Raw genomic sequence first — 19,448 nt, 5'->3', positions numbered from 1 at the left:
GCCGAAAAACCAAACTGCCAAACCACACTTTGCCAAACTCCATATTACTGAAACAACTGCCGAACATGACACTGCACACCACCAACCTGTGCATCCATTTGCTGTCATTTTATTTAAATTATAGTTTAAACACTATTGTGGGGGGCTGCACCCCCCCCCCACACACCCGCCTATTTAAATATACTAACTCCAAGATCGCACTACAGTGGGGAAAAGGATACATCTGAAGTAGTTTACTTCATTTGATCTTCAACCTGTGGGTATCGGATCCGTATCAGATCTGAGCCGGTAACTTCACAAGCATCTGCTCCGAGCTTCTCCCCCTACCCATAATATACCACCACTACCTTCCAACCCTCAGATCTCATTTGCAGCAGCTTCGCAATGCATCGTGATCCTTGTGCTCCAGGTTGTGAGTAGATTTTTGAAGTGTTTGATTCCCCTGTTTCTTAGCTTTCAGTGTGTTTGTTGGTACTGTAGGTCTCCTCCCTTCCTCCCCCTCACTGGTGCATCGAGTGTAGGTAGTTTTCTATAGTTTTAGGTAGCTCTGTAGTAGTTTGACTTTTCCCCTCCCCCTCAACCTTCTGTGTGTTTGTGGTCCTTTGTGTGTGGCCGGTGGAGAGTGTCTTTAAAAATTCCTTTTTTTTTTTTTGGGCTTGGTCAGGGCTGATCTACCAAAACAAGTGTTCAAAAGATGCACTGAGTGTGGCCACAAACTGTCATCTGCCGTAGGCCACACTCTGTGTTCTTTGTTTGGGTGCTGCCCATCTATCAACGGACTTTCAGTATTTGCATGTGTTTTAACCCACAAGCCCTTAAAGACTGTAGGGCTAAACTTATGATGAAGGGCCTTCTCCCTTCTACTGAAGCGGCTGCCTCCAATTCTGCTTCGGTCATGACTGTGACCGCCTCTCCTTCGACTCCCGCCCTTGCTTCTCCTCCCTCCCAGGCTGGGACTCATCCTCCTGCCTCTAGGCCTGTGGAAGGAGAGTGTAGAAAGGGCAGAGAGAAGGAGAGAGAGTGTAAGAGCAACAAGAGGAAAAGGTCCCCGTACCTTTTGGCACCGACGGGGCCTCTCCCCAAACTTCAGACTAGGCACCGACCTGACTCCCTTCGACTCCGATCTCCTAGGTTTTTTCTGGAGCTGGAGGAGCCCAGGCCATCTTCTAGAGCTTTGGTTCTCCAACCCTCCAAGTCGGAGTCCGTGGCTTCATCATCGCTGTCTACCCACAGTCTCTCAGAAGCTGACATGGATAAAATGATGTGGAGATTTATTCACACACAAATTCAGATGGGAGTCTTGCCGGCCCCCTCTCCCTCTGGAGGGGGGAGCATGCTTCCTTTCTTTACACCTATATCTCCTCCTCCAATCCAACCCCCGGTTTCAGAGTACATGGATCCGAGAGGTTCCCTAGTCTGGGTCTGCGCCGATGGTACCGGTTTCCTTGATGCCGGTAGATGCCTGGAGCATGTCTGATCTGATTAGTTTGGATCCGAGTGGATCTTGGAGCTGTAGCCTAGGTGACTGATCCGAGGGGGTGGAGTTTTTTCCATTGGCTCTGACCTTGTCAGGTCATGGCCACCGCCTCAGCACTCCATCTACTTTGGGCCCGGCTCCGATTCCCGTAACGGATCCGGGGAGAGCGGCTTCCTTACTAGTGTCCCAGGAAGCTCACTCTCCTGCGGCATTTGATGTCGTGGAAAGAGTTTTCTCCAGTGGGTCGAGACCCCTGACTATATCTTCGGACTCCGCCCCAATTCCCTCTGTTTTGTGTGTGAATCCCATCATTTTACCACAGGGACAGCCCATGCTCGAGGAGCTCCAGGTGGTTTCCCTTGAGGAACAACAAGTAGTTTGCGAGCCCCCTCCGGAAAGCCCCACTGGTGAGGTTCCTCGCAAGCATACGTGCAAGAGGAGGCACTTAGACTCCTCTCCGGAGTCCCTCACTGAGGACACTGATTTGGATGATGGGGAAGGTTCCCCCAGATCACCTCCCGAGGATGTCTCCTTCGGAGACCTCATGGAAATTTTGTGCCAGAGGGGAGGTTGGTCCACCCCAAAACCTTCCTCTGATGAATCTGTGTTCCTGGAGGCTTTTGGCATGGGCCCATCTACTTCCTGGTTGTCCCCCCTCGCAGATCCATTAGTGGACTTGGTCACCTCATGGGCTTGGAAGGAACCGGACACTGTGGAACCAATTCCTAAGCGCCCGGATAAAATATTAAGCCCTCCCTGTGGACAGACCTACTTGGAATAAAAGGTCCTCTGTAGACACTATGGTGGTAGCAGCCACCACCAAGAGGGAACTAGCTCAGGAGAGTTTCTCGGTCCACCCTCCTGACTGTGAGCCTAGGACGATGGCTCATCTAGGGAAGCAGGTTTATGTGTCAGCTACCTTTTCTATCAGGGCGTTGAACTCTCTGGCCTATATTACTCTACTACAGCGCGACTTGGTTAAGGAACTGGCTGAGTCACCCCCAAAGTCCATGTCGCAGGAGGACAGGGCTACGTTCTCCGTGAGGATGGCTACCTTGACAGCGGTTTCTAACACGTCTGTGCGACTCCTCTCGCACGCGACTGAAGGAGCAGCTAGGATGGCTGGGTCCGGCGTTTCCAAGAGGCGTCACGCCTGGCTCAGATTGTGTCAGTTTACGGAACCCTTCAAGGCATCTTTTGCGAATGTCCTGTATAACGGCTCTTCCCTCTTTGGTAAAACCGTCCGTGACACCTTGATCCAGAGTGAGAAAGATGGGAAGACACTGTCTGCCATCAGAATACACTTCTCAAACCCTCAAAGATCCTTTTTCCAGAATCAGCGAGGGCAAAAGTATATGTGGTTCTGGAAATCTCAGTATTCCCGGGACACTTGGGGCCCTTCTTCCCCTAGATGCAGAGGGGGACAGGACAGACGTCAGCCCAGAGGCAGAGGGGGTCCAAGGAATTTTGCATCTTGAGAACTATTCTCAGACAGGTCCATGCAGCAACCCTGAGGGGTTGCCCGAATGCTCTGCTCCTGAGGCAGTCGGGGGTCACCTGTCGTTGCACCTAATGGCATGGGAGTCTGTGTCATCAGACCATTGGGTGCTTCAGATAATTTCCAGAGGCTATTCAATCCCATTTGTGGTTCTCCCTACACCTTCCAAACACCTCCCAGAAGTACCTCCCATGCAAAGGGAGGCAGCAGCCCTAGAGATTTCCAAGCTGCTAAAGAAATGAGTCATCAAACCCGTCCTCCCAGATCAGTCCAGATCGGGCATCTACTCCAGGTTCTTTTTGATGCCAAAAAAGATGGTAGACTTGAGGCCCATTCTGGACCTGTCTACTCTGAACCTGTCAGTTGCCAAAGAAAAGTTCCGGATGATCACCTTATAGTCCATCCTGCCATACCTGCAAGAGAGTGACTGGATGTGCTTATTGACCTCCAGGATGCCTACTATCACATAAAGATGCACAGAAGCTCCAGGAGTTTTCTCTGGCTAGGAGCCAGTCATTATCAGTTTTGAGCCCTACCCTTTGTCTCACCACAGCCCCCAGCGTGTTCACCAAAGTGATGGCAGTAGTAGTGGCTCACCTGAGGCTTCAGGGGATTCAGGTCTACCCTTACCTGGACGATTGGCTCCTTGCTCCTCCCACCAAGTGTTTACTTTGTCGGACCATAGACTATTTCCTACGTCTTGCACACTAACTAGGGATTATAGTCAACACAGCCAAATCTCTCCTGAACCCTGTCCAGGTTATAGAATACATAGGAATACAGATAGACATGTTACAGACAAAAGTTTTCCTGACCTCAGAGACAGTTTGAAACTGAAAGGTGCATGTCGCTTTCATTTACCAATCTCATCTCCTCAGCAGAGTCGGTTTAAAGGGCCCTAGGTTCTATGGCAGCAACAATAACACTTCTACCATGTGCTCGCTTACATATGCGAGTACTTCAGTGGACTCAAGTGGTGCAGTGGTCTTTGTTGGATCTTCCGTTGTTGCACCCGATACACATAAGCAAAGTCTGCAGGTCATCCCTTCTATGGTGGATGCAGTCTTTGGAAATCTTGGAAGGACAACCTTTTGTTCCAGACCCTGCCCAAGCCACAGTGACCACGGATACCTCTCAGCTAGAGCGTGGTGGGCATTGTTCGGGAAGGACAGTCCAAGGCATGTGGTCCCCGATCAAGACAGTTTGCATATAAATGTTCTGGAAATGAGGGTGGTCCTTTTAGCGTTGCAGGCCCTTCATGCCTTTCTACCTCTGGGAACCATTGCAATCCAGTCAGACAACATGTCAGTGGTCTGGTATATCAGCAAACAGGGAGGGACCAGATCTTACCCCCGTTGTCGTGAGGCCATGAGAGTTTGGGAATGGGCGATCTCCACTAGTCGTTTTCTGGTAGCAATGCATATTCCGGGTAGTCCAACATTCTGGCGGACAAACTAAGCCAGACTATTCTGATGCCTTACGAGTGGTCTCTGAATTCTTCAATAGTGGAGCAGATCTTTCTAGAGTGGGGTCGGCCTTGCTGCGATCTCTTCGCATCTCCTTTCAAAGTCAAGTGCAGCGAGTTCTTAGCTCTGAAGTCCCCCAGCGATGATCTAGTCCATGTTTGGCCTCCCAGTCTTTCTTATGCTTATCCCCTTGTACCCCTTATTTCAAAGTTCCTACAGAAGGCTCATCTACTGGGGAGCGAAGTGATCCTCATTGCCCCGTTTTGGCCTTGCCAGGTATGGTTTCCCTTCCTTTGGTCTCATCTTCTAGCTCCTCCTTAGATCTTGGATCCCATTCCGGATCTCATTTCTCACCCCTCGAGGGTCCCTCATCTGAATCTGGACAGTCTGAATCTCACAGGTTGGCTGCTACAGTTCCCTTAATTGCTAGGACTCCCAGGTTGTCTTTTTTGGTCAGGTGTATTCTGGTGGCAGCTCATAAGTCATCCACTAGGAAGATTTATCACAGCAAATGGAAGTGTTTTTCTTTTTGGGCCTCTCAAAGGAGTTTAGATCATTTTACAGCTCCCATTCCGGCTATCCTTGACTTTTTGTCAAATATTTTTCAACAGGGGGCTAGCTCATCTACGAAGGTTCAACTAGCCGCCATTTCTCATTTTCACATTGGTGAGACCTCTGCTTCTTTGGCCTTTTCCAGATTGTGCAAAGCCTTTATCAAAGGTACCTTCCTCTTTCGTCTTCTGGTCAAAGATTCTATCCCCCCTGTGGGACCTTACTATGGTACTACAAGTGTTGGTTGCCCTCCCTTTGAACCTACAGCAGCCGTAGATCCTAAGTTTCTTTCTTGGAACAAAGCCTTCCTAGTGGCTATCACCTCGGCTAGGAGGGTTTCAGAACTTCAGGTGTTGTCTGTCAAGGTTCTATACATCGTTTTCTATAAAGACAGGGTTTTTCTTTAAACCAATCTCTCCTTTCTTCCAAAAGTGGCATCTGAGGTCAATATCGATCAAACTATCAATTTACCTGTTTTCTTTCCAAATTTTACAAAGTTTAATACAAGTTGCAGTTGTTGGACGTTCATAGACAGCTATGGATCTATTTGCACAGGACCAAAACTTTTCTTAAATCTGACCAGTTTGTGTCCTTTTAAACCATTTTTGGGTAAACCTATTTCCAAGGTGACCATTGCCAGGTGGATTTCTCTATGTATCCTTCAGATATACAAGGATAAAGGTTTGCCTCCTCCGGGTCAGATTAGCGCTCACTCGACAAGGTCTATAGCTACTTCTGCGGCCTTTTGGTCTAGAGTATCCTTAGACGACATTTGTTCTGCGGCTACTTGGTCCTCATCTCATACCTTTATTTCACACTATAAACTGGATTTGATTTCTCGAAGGAGAGCAACGTTTGGTTCCGCGGTGCTCCGGAATATCCTTCCATGAGGGCCACTCAGGTGTTTAGTAGCTGGGGACTCTTGTCCCACAGGTTGAAGATCAAATGAAGTAAACTACTTCAGCTAAAGAAGTTATGTATTCACCATAATGTTCCATCTGAGTAGTTCTACTTCATTTGTCTTCAGCCGTCCCTCCCGCCTTCCCCCTGGCCTTACCATATGGACAGTGTTCATAGCTGGCACTTTGTGTGCGTAAGGTGTTTAGATCGGGTTGTTTAGTGTAGGGTGCAGCAAACCCGATTGGAGGGTTGGAGGGTAGTGGTGGTGTATTATGGGTAGGGGGAGGAGCTTGGAGCAGATGCTTCTGAAGTTGCCATCTCGGATCCAATACTGATCCGATACCCACAGGTTGAAGACAATGAAGTAGAACTGTACACAACTTCTTTATTTCCTCTTTGTACTTTTATTCAGATGGTACAGGAATCCTTCAAATATGAGCATGTCCCTGCTGCTTTGAGACTTCTCCATACTGTATATACATCCTAAGGTTCTGGGTGAGTCATATGCCGTGTTCGCCATGATGTAGGCAGGTATGGTGTATGATTTAGAGCAAACCAGTGTTCTTTATATACTAAACATGCCGGAACTGCTTTACTCTTCCAATTTGGCAATTTGACATTCAGCAAAATGCATTTTCAGCTAATAACACTTTTGGCAAACTGGTCTCTGCAATTTAAGTTTCGGCTATATGTAATTTCGGCCATTAGATGTAGATCCAGGAACAGGCCTTCTGAAAATAGGTTCATAAGGATTACAAGGTAAGTAAGTTGTTAGACATTCTATGCCTTGCTGATAGCCACCTTCATGATGTACCTTCTGTTCTAGAAGGACAAAACAGGGCAAGTTAAAGATGGATTTGTAGATGCCCCTGTAATAATCAAGATTTGTCTTGAAGGATACAAGAGTGTCACTCTCTCTACCATGTACGTGCAACTTATTCCAGAGATGGGTAAACTTTGGGTAATACAGTTATTCTTACACCTTTTTTATTTACATATGTATATTAGAGATTCATATGCTTTGATCTAGTGTTTCTGGAATTTTTTTTGTCTTGCATAGATGTAAGAGCTCAAAGAGGATTGGGTACTTAAAGGCACAGAATGCAAGGCATGGATCTCCACATAAGTCGATAAAAGACTGATAGGGCTTCATGTCTGTCTTCATCGCAAAATGTCTTTAGACTAGTAATATTTTTAACTAGGAACCACAGAGACCTTTCTGGATGTGTGATGGGTCAGGATACGTGCATACCAAAGGAGGCATTGTATTCTGTAACTGCTCTAATTAGAACTGAGTACAGAGAAATGGCTTATTTTGACCTGAATGAACTATCTTTACATATCAGTTGTGTTTTAAAGAAGGATTTCCTGACTACTGATGCAACATGGTGGTCAAAGGAGAGGGAGAAGTTAACCAAGGTGCCAAGATCCCTCTTATATCAGTTTGACTGGTGTAATGGCTAAACTGTAAGCTAAGGCCAAAAGTTATTTTTCCAAATGCAGCAGTAGTGCACTTTCTTGTATGTAATTTTAGCCCATTTTTCAATACACCATTGGTCTGTAAGAATTAATTCTTGCTGCAGTGATACTTAATCAAGGAGTGATTGGAAGATGGAACCCAACATGCAGTCATTCGCAAACCTACCTAGCCTTGGTTTACATTGTGGAGTTTGGAGAAGTATATGCTAAAAAGGATGGTGTTAGTATTGACGTGCATCACTGGTTACCTTCGTACCTTCTGAGGAGTTGTATAATGCTTCAACTATGTGGGTTGTAGCTTTCAGCTAATTTGCTATCTGCATTTCCATAGAAGGGTCTACATTTAGGTCTCTTTGCTTATTTACAGTACCAACATGGGGGATGATGTCAATTGCCTTGGCTAGGTGTGTGGACCATATGACCACTGTACACTGCCTCTTGGACCTTGAAGAAGTTTACTAAATTAAGAAGATTTGACCTCCTTTTGACAAACTCAAACTGCTGAGGGTCTGGCTATATTCAGTTTTTGATGTAATAGTTTGTGAAGTCAGATATAATGCATTCCATGGCTTTGCAAATTAGATTATACTAGTTAGGTGGCTGGATCTGCAGTTCCTAGGACTCTGATAAAGCCACACTTATGAAGGGGCATCATAGCAGCAGTTCTTCATGATTTGGACACATACCCTATGGCTAAGCTTGAGTTAAACAAGTTCAAGAGGGGTTCTGAGGGAGCATGTTTGGTAGTATTTATTAGGCATCCAGGTAAATTGTCTGGACCCAAGGAAATGGTATTTTTGTTTGTGAGAGCACAGTGATTTTGGGAGTCATAAGAGATTCAGGGATTTGCAGAATTTCAGTGACTGTTTCCATGGTAAAGTTGGCACTAAATGTATCTGCAAGTTCATTAACTGTATCTGTATGATGAGAAAGGGTGATGACATTTTGTATTAGTTCAGAATGCTGCTGGGTGTTTCTTAATTTTCTGATGTAATTAAATAAGGATGTATAATTATCCATGGCTTCAGATGCTATTTTCAATTCATGGTTTTGGTGTGGGTAGATTTAGCCTTGTTATAGGACTTCAGAAGTTTTTTCCCTATTGTTTTAGAGTTTATTTATACTAGTGGACCACTAGGGTGTTTTTTTTTTTTTTTTTTATTTTCGCATTATGCTTTGTTCTTAGTAGCTGGTTTTAATAGCCAGAGCTGTATTTTTTTTTTTTTTTTAGGTGGAAGTACAACCCTGTTCCCTAAGTAACCACTAAGTCTTCATAGAGACTAAGGATATTATAAGTGATTTTTGAGAGCCAGTTAGAGAGTTTGAGTCGGTTCATCTGTTTGAAAATCTTAAATTCAGAATTTCTCACTGGATAGTGTCTGAGGCTTGGTTTCTCTGTAAAGCTAGCTCTCCCTCCATATTGAGGTTTAGCGCTTCATGTTTTTAATGTGGGTAGATTTAGACTTGTAGGTCTTTAGAACTTTTCCCCTTATTCTGCTGTAAACCGATTTAACCAGAGGTGGAGTTGCTATAGGAATGGGATGTGTGGGGCTGTGTTAGCAAAGACAAGACCTAGAAGGTTTTGCCCCTTAATCAGACAGTTTACTATTTACTCTACAGAATTTTTATTTATTAACTCCATGAATCTTTGAATATATGCAGCTTTTGAGGTATAGATGTACAAGTTTATTGATGAATAATTTAAATTGCTCATCGTAATAGTAGTTTTCATTATGAGAATTTCATAGAGACTATTTAGAAATCTCTCTTGGTTTTCTGGAAACATGGAAGTTGTCCTATAGCATGCTATAAACTGATAATTAGTTCTGTTTAGGGTAAGTTGCAGGTTGAGTTTGGACTGTAGGTCTTGGGGAATCTGCCTAGAAGAGACATCATTTATAACAAATATGGAAATGCCACCACAATTTCCTCAGGTCTGAATACATGGTAAGTGCCAAAACCCAGACATGGAGGGAGTGTTAGTTTTACAGAGAAACCAAGCCTCAGTTATTATACAGATATGGATGATTTCAAGGTGCAGGAGGACCACAAGATCAAACAGTTTTTTTTTTATTAAGACTTCTGTCGCTGAGAGGGGCAGCCATGATGTAATTAAAATAATAATTTCCAGTTAACTTTATCTGTTATGTTGGGATGTCCAGTAACTGAGCTGTGCCTAAAAGTACAATATGATGTCAGCATGAGTTCTGGCCAATAAGCAAAAGCCATGGAACAAGAGGTGCAGGCCATTCTTTTTGAAGCAATTTGTTTAGTCTGTCATATATACTGACATATACTGGACCCCCATAGAATAACACCAGCTACTTATCTAATTGTTGAAGCCAATTAACTTTTACTTTGTATTTAATCATTCTGAGTGATGGTAGGATTCCAGGCAAGACTAGAGATATACCTGCATTTGACAACATGCATTGGGAGATCAAACAGCTGTTAAGGGGTTAAAGCACACTGTCAGATCTGTGCTAGGAATGCTGTATATTTCTCCATTATGTATTCATCTTCTCAGTTCAAACCCTGTGTGTTGCTGCCATCACTGCTACTGTTAATTGTGGCAGATAGGAGTCATGGAATAACAGTACATTCACTGCTGTATGAGTTTTGTAAAGTATTGTGATTGTCAGTGTAATATTAAAGCATACCATTAGACATTCAAATGAAAATGTGTAGCTACCTATCAATTTTGCATTCATCTTAACTGTATAAACATGTGCATTGCACAAAATTGTGATCCTGTAAGCAGGTATTGGGAAAAGTGGTATAATGGAATAGCAATGTGTGTATTAAAATATTTGTTGTGCAAAGCTGTGCTACTTGTCAATGCAATATTAAAGCATACTGTCACACTTGCTCTGGGTAAATTGTAGTTCCCCATTCAGTAATATTAAAGCATAATGTCACACTTGCTGTGGGTAAACCCTATGTTCCCATTTATTCTGCATTCTTTACTTCACAAACCTTTACTACTTTTTACTGTGTATTGCACAGTAGGAAATCACACAGTAACCTTATTACTTTAATATGCATTGTGCAGTAATTACATTAAAGTGCTTAAATGTTGAAATGTAATTAAAAAAACATGTAAATGTAAATAAATTCATCACACTGTTTCTTTGATTATTAAAATAAAAAATGCATGCAAGCACATGTATCATGCATGTAGGCCAAGACAACCATGTCTTTGGGATCAGATGATATACCAGCTGCCTGCTGCTGAGCTTGATACATGACGTGTCTGATCTTCTAAAGAAGCTATGCAATGCTAGACTCAAAAGACGTGTCATGCTGGATGAATGGAGGACAGCAACAGTCATTCCCTTGCACAAAGATAGAACATTTGTGGACCTTGATTATTATAGACCCATAACCTTGACCAGTCTCATCTCTAAGACTATGGAAGTAATCATTATAGAATTAATAAATAAGGATATAGATAAATCTCAACCCAAACCAGTTTAGATTCAATAAGGGCAGGTCCTGCCTACTTAACCTGGTAAACTTCTTCAGAGAAGTTACAAAAGCAGTGGGTGAGGCAAGACGGTTCACACCACATATTTAGACCTCACAAAAGCATTCCAACAGCATCCCACACTTGGGCATTTTATATAAACTATCACAGCTAAATGTCAGTCCTTGTGTATGTCACTGGGTAGCAAATTGACTCACAAATAAAACCCAGAAAGTTAAGAAGGCCAGCTCTACATTCTCCAAAAGACCTGTTGCTAGTGGTGTACCCCAGGGCCACTCGACTTTGGCATTTACTGCTTTGAGCCCAGGTACCCAAGATAGTGGTATAAATGTTACCAAACAAAACCAATAACCAATGCAAAGATAATGTTAGAATCAGGTGGTCTCCAGCCAAATGTTGCCAAGCAATAATATATTGTTAAGCACTTTCACCCTGTTATTAGGACTTCAGAATAATGTAATAATCTCCCTCTAGCCTTCACAGTTGTAGGGAAGACTCACCTACATATCCTAATTCATTAATTATCCAATAAATAAAGAAACCTACCTATGTTACACATAAAATATAGAAAATGTAAAAAATATAACATTTAACATACTGTAAAGCTTTACATTTTTAAAACAGAAAAAATAATCCTTTACATAGCTTAATAATATTTAAAACGTCTTACTAATAAGTAGTCATTAAATTACAATTTCTAGGCATTAAGTTTCAACAGTGGCTGAATAGATAAGTCATTCAGGCCTGGGGTGGTGGTAGCATATAACCTAAGTTGCCACAAAAGTTCATGTTCTAAGTTTGTCATTCCCCTCCCCTAGGGTTGGGAACAATCTTTTCTAGTATACCAAACTTGACACTTGTCAAACTGTCCACACCAGATAGAATGTTTGTATAATGCAATATTAACATTCCTATTTTTTATATACATCGGGCTGGCACCTCGGCACCATAAAAATCTACTGCCAATCATTAGCGGACCAGAGTTCCGCTGTGGCGACCCCTAACCGGGAAAAGTCGAAAGAAGAAGAAGTGTTTGTAAATCTTTTTATGCAAATTTCTTTCGGTTTTGCCGACACAAAATTCTGGATAGGTTGAGCACTTTGCCAGATAGACTACCCACTTACTTTGACAGTTTACTGCATAAAAATTAATCCTGGATATTTTTCCATTTTCTAAAACAATTGTCAGCCTCCAAAATATAAGCACATTGTTTGCAAAAAAACACATTTTACCATCCCCTGTGTTTGTCTGCCAGAACAGTGTGTAATATTCTGGTCCATTTCTAAAATATTTTTGAATGTCTTGTATGTAAAAAAATGGTTCCCCGTGTAATAAATTGAAAATCGCAGGGCAAACCTTAAATATATTCCAGTTGTTAACTATACATTTAATTTTGTTTGCACATTTACTATATTCCAGAACTATAGCTCGTTCATATTTCTTGTTTGAAATACTTAGTTCATTCTCATGCATACTAGCATTCTTATCCAAGTCCACTACTAAGAGAGGTTTAAATTTTCTTCTCCATTCTCTTAACACTTCTTCCCTTAAATTATAAACTTATTCCTCTTAACTTCTAGAAATGAACATTTTAGAAACATTATCATACTTACATTTTATACTTGTGCGATTCATGATTGTACGTTTTGTCCTTGTCATCTCGATCTTCTGGTCTTCGGGATTGTGGCTTTTTGGGATGTAGAAGTAGACCCATATATGTATGTATGTATATATATATATATATATATATATATGTGTGTTTGTGTGTGTGTACACACATACATGTGTGTGTGTGTGTAAACACTGCATTAGCGGACGAAAGCGTTTAATTTATGTTGTGATATAAATTTTTTTTCGCTGTCATGGAATTTTGCTGCAACAGGTTTACAAGGATTTATTAAATATTCTACACCGAAGATTCATTTCCAGTTTTTCCTGACTCCATTGGTACTATAGTTTTGTTGTTTGTTATTGTACCTTACCTCGTGGTGGACAGTTTTGGACTTTTATTTATATATATATATATATATATATATATATATATATATATATATATATATATATATATATATATATATATTGTGTGTATGTGTGTGTGTGTATATATATATATATATATATATATATATATATATATATGTTTGTGTGTATATATACATATATATATATATATATATATATATATATATATATATATATATATATATATATATATATATATAGGTCTGCTTCACAAACCTGAAATACCACATAGCCAACTTTCTAAAAGATGAGACTAAATTGCCAAAAATTCTAAACACTGAAACTGCAAATAACTGACTTTCATTTGCCCAAACGTGTAGGACATCAACTGTATGGAAAGTACAGTTCTAAACTCGAAATAGTATGCTGTATCTTTAAAAAAAAATGCGTACTCTGTACCAAACACAACTTAATGGATGCCTTGCAAGAAGCTCCAGCAGTAACAGGAAATCATCTCAGAAAGTTAAGACAATATTAATAGCATATAGCATATATCCTTTATAAACAATTATAAACTATAGAAAGTATAAATTTTCACTTCACCCACCCACCCACTAACCAAAACCCAAAACTTAAACAAAATCGCACTGAATATTCATGATGGTAACTATATCAACGACGTGAGTATAAATTAAGAATTCTTAAATTCACAAACTACTGAATTCCAAAATACAGCATTGATGCAGGGGGGCTGTGCCCCCCTGCACTCCCCTAGGGGGACTGCACCCTCCAAACCCCCCTGAAAATTAAGTATACCAACTTTGCGATCACACTACAGTGTGGTTATGAAATGATTTCCTGTTCCGCTCACCTTGGACTGTCGGCATTTCAAACTTTGTGTTCTGAATATCGGTATTGAGAGTTTCACTCAAATGAAACTTCTGTCTTCTGCTCTCTGTTTTTTACAAGTCTGTTGTATGATATTTCAGTCTACTGAACTGCCCACACACACACACACACACACATATATATATATATATATTATATATATATGTGTGTGTTTGTGTATATAAATACATAGATAGATATCAAAACAAGAAAAGCCTAGGCAAGCTGGAGTTTTCACTGTGTGATACCTTAAGCCTCCTGTGATAGAGGCCCATGGGATGTATGCAAATGACCCTTACGGACATCAAATGAGCTAAACACGTGATGTCCTTAATGCATATATCCCATATCACAGGAGGTTTAAGATATCTCACAGTGAAAACTCTGTTTTTTTTTAGGTTTTTCTTGTAGTTTTTTACTATTTGGTTTGTCTGTGTAACTTTTTCACTTTTTGGTTTTGGATGTTAGTTGGGATATTTTGCAGACACCTTAATAGTAATAGTAATGGACATCACCTGTGCGTAAAGACATTGTGTTATGTATAGTTAAATAGTCTACTTATTCTGTGCTGTTGAGGTCATAAGAAGGCAGAAACATACATGTCCACAGCTTGTGGGGTTTGAATTTATTGGCCTGAATGTATTCACTGAGAATTAAAAAGTCAATGACATTCGGAAGTCATATAGTTGAAACACTTGATGTTCTTGTATATATCCCATGGGCCTCTTATCACAGGAGGTTGAAGGTGTCAAATAGTGAAAACTGTATGTTGACTAATTTTTTCTTGTAGCTTTTACTAATTGTTTTGTGTGTTGTGACGTTTTCTACTTTTTGTTTTTGTGTATGTATGTATATCTAAGATATATATATATATATATATATATATATATATATATATATATATATATATATATATATATATATATATATATATATATATACACATACATACATATATATATATATATATATATATATATATATATATATATATATATATATACACACATACATACATACATATATATATATGGGTCTACTACTAATTACCGACACGACGATTCCCCGACGGAAAACTCCCCGATGCCAGATGACCGACATCACACAAACCCGACAACGCAAAACACCGAATACCATTACACGAACACCATTACACCGACACGGAACGTAAACAACACGCGACACTACATAGCATACACACTAGCCCTGACCCAAACCCTAACCCTAAGGTCCGACACTATCACACACTTCACCTACCTGCACCCTAACCCTAACTCACTTAACCCACCCCTAGCCCAAGCTCCGACACTAACGCACACATCACCTACCTGCACCCTAACCCTAACTCACTTAACCCACCCCTAGCCCAAGCTCCGACACTAACGCACACTTCACCTACCTGCACCCTAACCCTAACTCACTTAACCCACCCCTAGCCCAAGCTCCGACACTAACGCACACATCACCTACCTGCACCCTAACCCTAACTCACTTAACCCGTCCCTAAACTACAGTCCCTCACTAACACACACTTACCTTACCCGAACCATACCTCCGACACGAACACACACTCACCTTTCCCACAGCCTAACCCGACATCCCACAATCTCGAGCACTTACCTGACCGCTCCTAACTCCGTCACCATCGCACACTTACCGCGTCGCGATCGCACATTCCCTTGTCGGTCTTTCCGCTGTCGGCAAATCACCCTGTCGGTACACTTACCTGTCGGTCATCTGGCGTCAGTGAGTTTTCCGTCGGGGAATCGTCATTTCGGGCATTAGTAGTAGACCCATATATATATATATATACACATACATACATACATATATATATATATATATATATATATATATATATATATATATGTATGGGTCAACTTCACTTACTCAAAGGCCACATCATAGACTTTCACTTCGCCGAGAAAAGAAGAACCAACAAACCAGAAGACTGACTTCTGGAACCAGACTTTCCACTCTAGGTAAGTAACCGCTTGGCCATCCCTAAAAAAAAATAAAAACTGAACAAACTTAAACCCACCCATTTGGGAGGCTTTGCCCCCCCCCCCAACTAAATATATCAACTCATTGATCACACTACCATGGGAGTAAGGGGTAAAGTCCAACAGGATGGCCAAGTGGTTACTTCGAGTGGAAAGTTGGTGTTCCGAATGTCGGTCCTTTCGCCTCGGTGAAGTGAAAGTCGGTAATGTGTCCATTCAGGTAAGTAAAGTAGACCCATATATATATGTGGAATGTACATATATTGTGTGGTGTGTATACATACTCACATGAACACGTGCACCTTTACCTAAATCTATATACTTATTTGTTTCATTGCTAATTTGACTTAATAATGTTGAACTGTAAAATTAATTTGTTACAGCAAAACTACAGACATTTTATATAATATTAAAATAGAATCATCCATCACTGTTAAAGTGTTAAACTCTTCACCACTGGCCTCCATTAAAATTAGAAATAGCACTTTATAATGTATTATATAAAGCATTCATTTCATACATCATACTGCCACTTTATACTGTATCGCCAATGCTGGTAATACTGTTTTATAATCTTAGTATTTTCCAGTGGCTATTCTGATACTCTCTTCAGTAGTTAGTAGCTAACTAGGGCATTTTGAAGTGTATTGTTCTGAATAACAAGTTCATATGAGAGCAAAAAAAATAAACTGCAGTTTCTTTTACAGTGGGAGACCCTCCCCCCATACCCTCAATAGTTGGGGGGGATTTCCTCCACACCCCAAATTTGAATGCCCCAAATCCAGTTGTGAAACTACTTGAAGATGGCAGAAGTCTCCCAAACTAAAGAAATTACTGCCAATCCACACTTCATCATGACTGCGGTGATTTCCTGTGAAAAAACTCTACTGTTTTTGTGTTCCTCATCATCTTGTGTTTTGGGCAATTGATACTTGGAGCATCTCATCTCTGCCACCTGTAGATATACCATCTATTGAATATATTGGGTTTATATTATAAACTCGAATGCTTACCTTATCGAATCCCTAAATGGTCGACCCCTCCTCATCGAACCGCATAAACACTAAACACCCTAAACCGCGAAATTCAAAATGTCGAACTATCATACTTGTCCCACCCCACCGCCCGCTACATACTACCTACACAAACAAACTAAATAAACCACATACATACACTAACCAAAACCCTACTTCTAACCCTACACTAAATCTTACATATACCACCATGTGTGCACTTAACTTAAACCGCACTCTAACCCTAAGGTCCGTAACTATTGCACACTTACCTTAAAAAGCTAAACCCAAACAAACTAAATAATCCACACACATACACTTAACAAAACCCTACACTAAATCTAACATACATTACCATCTATGCACTTACCTTAACCTGCACCCTAACCCTAAGGTCTGTAACTATCATACACTTACCTTATGGAGCTATACCGCAGAAGGCCAACCATAATGATTCTACATTTCCGGTTTCGCTCTTTTGGATGTTCAGTGTTTTTACATTTCAGTAAGGACGGGTCGACGTTTAGGGATTCGATAAGGTAAGCGCTCAGGTTTGTAATATAGACCCGAAATATATATGTATATATATATATATATATATATATATATATATATATATATATATATATATAGAAGGTATTGTACAGCATTAGTTTCCATGTAATGCTAAGCCTTTGTGACTGTTTTTTGGCAAGACATAGCGCTGACATGACATGCTGAAAACCGTTTACTTACTGAAGTTATTATTTCTTCAGTAAAACTACTATTAATCATACGATAAAAAGATATTTCGGTTTTGCTAAATGGTTGCTGTAAGACTAGTGTTTGTATTTCTGTTTGTTGTACTATAATACTGTTCTTAATACAAAAGATGCACAGTATATGTGAAACTGATATCTGTAAATTCAGCATTACTACAGTTATTGCAGTGAATAAAATTCATGAATAACTATAAAATATTGTGTGCTCGTGCACACGTATGTCTGTCGTTCTATATAGGTATGTGTAGACAATTGAAAAATTCCTAACGAGCTTTTACATTTGAAGTCTTATCGTTATTTTTATCTTAATCCACTGCATGCTTTCTTATGTTGTTCTTTTCTACTTACAGATACTGCCATCACTACCACAATTCAAGTGTCTGCAGTCTTCAAAATATTGGCTAACAATAAAACCAAAATTATTTTAATAAGTTTTGTTACTAAAAACACTGCTTTGGTGTATTAAATAAAATATGTTTATAACTACAATTTGTACTTTTTTCTTTTTGTCATATCAGCCACATACTTTGTTTTATGATAGTGTAACTTGTATATTACTATATCTATTCATCAAGTTCAGCAGTATAGTGTTAAGTACTGGTTTATTCTCACATATTAAAAGCAATACCTTACCTTATGTCAGAAATCCCCTTGGAAAACTATGATTTCTTTTATGTTGTTTTTGAAATGTTACTTTTCTTTTACTGTAAAGTGAAATGCGAATATCACAGCTCCATTTGGAAAGTCTGTCGGCGAACCCCATTGAATTGTCACAGTAGGGGATGTCAGCCCACAGATGTACGTCTGCTTTTTTATTGGTTTTCCATCCTGACAATATAAAAACTTCCAACAGGGCTCTTCTGCAGCCTCTTAAAGAAGGCAGTCATAATGAACTCATGGTGGATAACCACTTAATATGTCAGCTGTCATTAACGAGTGCTTTGCCAATGTCAAAAAATCATACAGACATGCATATTTTACCTCTAATGAAGACTAACTGCAGCAAGATTTTTTTTCTTTTAGTTGTTTTTTTAGTGGGCTGTGACATCAAATAACTGGCTATAAGAGAATATTTTAAACAAGTTCCAAAGTTTTTGCAATCACACAGTACTCAGGAGTATACATTAACAGCAAATGACAGATATAAAAGGCACACTTTTTGAAAGTGCATTTATGTTTGACTGGCTCAGTCCATTAAGTAAATTGTAGAGACCGGTTCTTATTCAGAGCACTTTGATATAGCAGCAAATTAGTTTTGAACTTTAGTCCTAAACCAACAGGCTTTTATATTCATTCTGAGAAAAAGCATCTTCATTTCCATGATTTTATCATTCTGAGCATCCTGAGAAAAAGCTATGCTCACTTTGAGTATTACACTTGCATGTTTTTTCAATTAATTTGAAACATGGCGGACTATGCAATATCTGAGTGACCCAGAATTTAATGCAAAGACAATTACTTCAGGAGGAATGTTAAATGAGCTTAAGGAGGCGGGAGCACATAAAATAAGTACAATGAATATAATTGACTAAAATGGCTTAAATTGTGAAAGCATGAAATTGTATTAAATGCATTATATGCAAATAGCTTGTGAAACTCTGGCTTGCTAAAATGAACTGAAGTTAAAAAGGTGACAGTAACAACAAAGGCAAGTGCAGAACATTTTAAAGAGCATTCTGTATATTATAATCTTCCTTGTTAAGTGTGCCCTAAGGTAATATGACAAATCTTGCAGATGTTCACTGCATGCCACTTGATTTTCACATGTAATTACTTAAAATGTCTGAATCTCTCTATCTCCAGTTGGAAAAGTACTACAGTGCCAAATGTTGCTTTTGGGACTACTACCCTTGCTCTTAGTGGTATTAGCTCATGGTAGCTTGCTCCTTGTTGCTTGCTGTAAATGGCAAGTACCTGCCTCCCACTAGCCTGATCTTAGTAAACTGCACAGCCCTCCCACAA

General features: G+C 40.2%; 1 long non-coding RNA gene across 1 annotated transcript in view; it reads left to right on the top strand.

Annotated features, from left to right (window-relative positions):
- Positions 1 to 17,975, top strand: part of LOC122797243 — a 170,867-nt gene extending 152,892 nt beyond the window's left edge. Inside the window, exon 4 of the long non-coding RNA XR_006364038.1 lies at positions 17,837 to 17,975. This is a non-coding gene — a long non-coding RNA (uncharacterized LOC122797243). The remainder of the gene's footprint in view (positions 1 to 17,836) is intronic.
- Positions 17,976 to 19,448: the final 1,473 nt, after the last annotated feature.

This window comes from Protopterus annectens, chromosome 3.part0 (genome assembly GCF_019279795.1).
Source record: "Protopterus annectens isolate FY-2018-M chromosome 3.part0, PAN1.0, whole genome shotgun sequence".
In the NCBI taxonomy this organism is placed as follows: Eukaryota; Metazoa; Chordata; order Ceratodontiformes; family Protopteridae; genus Protopterus; species Protopterus annectens.
The sequence above is the reverse complement of the archived record's forward strand: the minus strand, read 5'-3'. Positions and strand labels throughout refer to the sequence as shown.